This window comes from Triticum dicoccoides, chromosome 7B (genome assembly GCF_002162155.2).
Source record: "Triticum dicoccoides isolate Atlit2015 ecotype Zavitan chromosome 7B, WEW_v2.0, whole genome shotgun sequence".
Lineage (NCBI taxonomy): Eukaryota > Viridiplantae > Streptophyta > Magnoliopsida > Poales > Poaceae > Triticum > Triticum dicoccoides.
Window position 1 is genome coordinate 164,921,314 of NC_041393.1, and position 3,093 is coordinate 164,924,406.

The 3,093-nt window shown below is 56.4% G+C and overlaps 1 pseudogene; it reads left to right on the forward strand.

Moving 5' to 3' along the window:
* Positions 1 to 1,068: 1,068 nt before the first annotated feature.
* On the forward strand, positions 1,069 to 2,577 carry LOC119335553 (annotated as a pseudogene).
* The last annotated feature ends 516 nt before the right edge of the window (positions 2,578 to 3,093 follow it).

A 3,093-nucleotide genomic window follows, 5' to 3' on the forward strand; every position in this document is an offset into this window, starting at 1 on the left:
GGTGGAGTATGGGGAGGGGACGCGCCGCACGAACTACACCCCTGTGACAACGGCGAGGGAGTGAAGAGGACGCAACCAGAGGAGACACTGGGCCGCCGCCGCCGCAGATATGCGATGCTAGGGGAGGGATGTGCACCACCGTGCAAGGCCACTGGCCGTCGGACCAGGGGCCGCGCCGCCCCTCGCCGCCAACTGTCGGGGCACCGCCGCATTGGCCCGCGAATTGCAGGGACGTGTGTGTGAAGGAGGAAGACCCCGCCGCCGCGGCCACAACACGGGCTTTGCCCGAAGGTGGCTGCCCACGGCGGCGAGGGAAGGAACCGGAGGTGGGAGTGCCGGAGGCGCGTAGAGTGGGACACCGCCCATGTCATCTAGGGTTACGCGACGTGGCAACCAGCCGAGTCCCTCTTAACCATTCAACCACATATTTGTTCTCTTGAAGCGTTTATTTTAGTAACAAGGTCGCGAAGATGATGCATTGGCACGCAAAGGAGCAAAATGATGGAGTAGTACCGAGACACCTGGCCGATGCAAGGTAACAACGTCCTATGTTACAAAAAACTACTTTTGCGACTAGCAACAATGAAGGTAAGCCAATTAGGATGCAAGGTAAACAAGACCTTCTGTGCAGAAAAAAAAAATCCAACTTTTGCAACTGGCACTGAAGGTATGTGATATGGATGGATATATTTGAAAGCTCAATTGTGCCGGCTAGCCGTGCAATTTTAGCCTCAGTGTCGGAATCAAGGACGTTGATCCCGATCCACTTACGTATGCACACGCTGTTTATACGTGCGCGAAGCTTTGGGCTGATCGTGGAAGCATATAAACAAGAGGAACCACACGCACTAGGCTGAGAATAACCATTTTATATGCCCACATATCTGATATCAGTCGCCATAGAAGAACCCAGCTGCTAAACAAGAACAATGCTGACGTCCTCGACGTACCTCATGTGCTCATTCATGGCTATATATAGGCAGGCTTCCGCCAGGTACCATGCAACTACCACCCGGCTTCCGATCTCCACTACTAGCGACACGTTACGAGATACTAGTACAAGCAGCAATGGCTTCCGCCGTTCCCTGTCTGCTCTTGTGCGTGGTCGTTCTTGCTCCCCATCTCGGCAGCTCCTACCGCACAGGCTCCATCAATGGCGGAAAGCATGTCATCACTCGTTCGTCCCATGAGTCCAAGAAACCATCGACCTGCTCCTCCAACCCTTCTGGTGAGAATTCCATTGTATATATCTTCATGTGCTTGCTCTTTATGATAAGTTGCTGACTTGTCTACACCTTGCAGGAGATGGCAATGGACTGGCTGTGACGCATCACGCATCGGCTGAGCCCGTGCTCTCCTTCTGCCGCCGGTCTGAGCCAGAGCATGCCCTCGGTCGGCGACGCCTCCAGCCGCGACGCCCTCCGCCTACGCGGGCTCCTCGACGACTCAGCGGACAGCCCTGGTCTGACGATCCCCTCGACCGGCACCCCCCTGGTGGATCTTCCGGACGCACCGGAATACCACGTCGTCGTCGGCTTAGGTACTCCGGCGCAGAACCTCACCGTCGGATTCGACACGGCCACCATCGGAGCCACGCTTCTGCAGTGCAAGCCATGCGCCGCCGGGGACCCATGCGACAAGGTCTTCGACCCCTCCCACTCATCATCTCTTTACGACATTCCATGCGGCAGGACATGGGAAGGCTAGCTGTCCCTTTACCCGTTGCTCCACCCCCGGCTGCACGTTCCGCGTGACACACAACGGCTCCCTCGTGTTGAACGCGTCCATGGAGAAGGACACCCTCACGGTGGCGCCGTCGGTCCACCTGCGCGGCTTCAGGTTCCTTTGCATGGAGATATGTTCCTTTGCATGGAGATAATGAGCGAGGTGCCGACGGACGGCACGTCGGGAGTCCTCGACCTCAGCAGGAACCACTACTCGCTGGCCTCACGGGTTCTTCTGTCCCCGGACACGGTTGCCTTCTCCTACTGCCTGCCCAGAGGCTCCGAGTCCCAGGGCTTCCTCTCCTTCGGCACCATCCGGCCCGAGCTCGCCGGCCGCAATGTGAGTTACGCCACCCTGCACAGCAGAGCCCCCCGCCGGAACCTCTACTTCCTGAGGCTCATCGGCGTGAGTATCGGCGGGCTGGACCTCCCGATCTCCGCCGAGGCTCTCGCCGGCGACGCGCTGGTCGAGGTGCAGACCACGTTCACCTACCTGAAGCCGAAAGTGTACGAGTACCTGCGCGGCCTGTTCAGGCTGTGGATGATCAGTTACAAGGTGGCGCCATCGTCCGGCGAGCTCGACACGTGCTACGACTTCACCGACATGGACGCTATCGGTGTGCCGAGCATCACGCTCAGCTTTGAGGGTGGGGCGAGCCTGGAGCTCGGATTGGAGCAGATGATGTACTTCAGCAACCCCCACAACATCTTCTCGGTGGCGTGCCTCGCGTTCGCGCCGGCGCCGGCGTACGGGTCGGGCGTCTCCGTCATCGGGTCGCTGGCGCAGGCGTACACGGAGGTGGTCTACGATCTGCGTGGAGGCAAGGTCGGGTTCGTCGACAACCGCTGCTGATCGATCAAGCCACTCAAAGCAGCACGTCGCATGCATGCATGCATCTATCTATGCATCGCATGCATGTTACCAGTATATTGAAGGTTGGTTCTTCAGAAATAAGGCTCACGCACGTCACTAGCTAGATAGATGATGGTTCTTAGTAAGAAAAATAAGACCCAGAAGAGTCGCAGGTGATGTGTAAGTGTGGAGTGGAGTCATCTCCGGCTCTCCGCCTAGCTAGCTATGGATAAGCAGCAGCTACGTAGTTAGTGTTATGCTGCCTCGGCATCTTGCTTGTTTTCAGGTGCTGTATCGACCGATAGACCAACATGCTTGGCATTTTAATAAATAAATAAAGGTCGTTGCAAATTGTTGTTCGTTCCAAAAGGAGATTAAGTTGAACACAAGCTGAAAGGGCCCTGAAAAAAAAAGATGCTTGTTTGCTAGACCGCCTTTTTGCCGAAAAAGATCCATATCTATTTCAAAAGTTCATCGGACCACTACCGCGGCAAGAACTAGACCTTACATATCGAG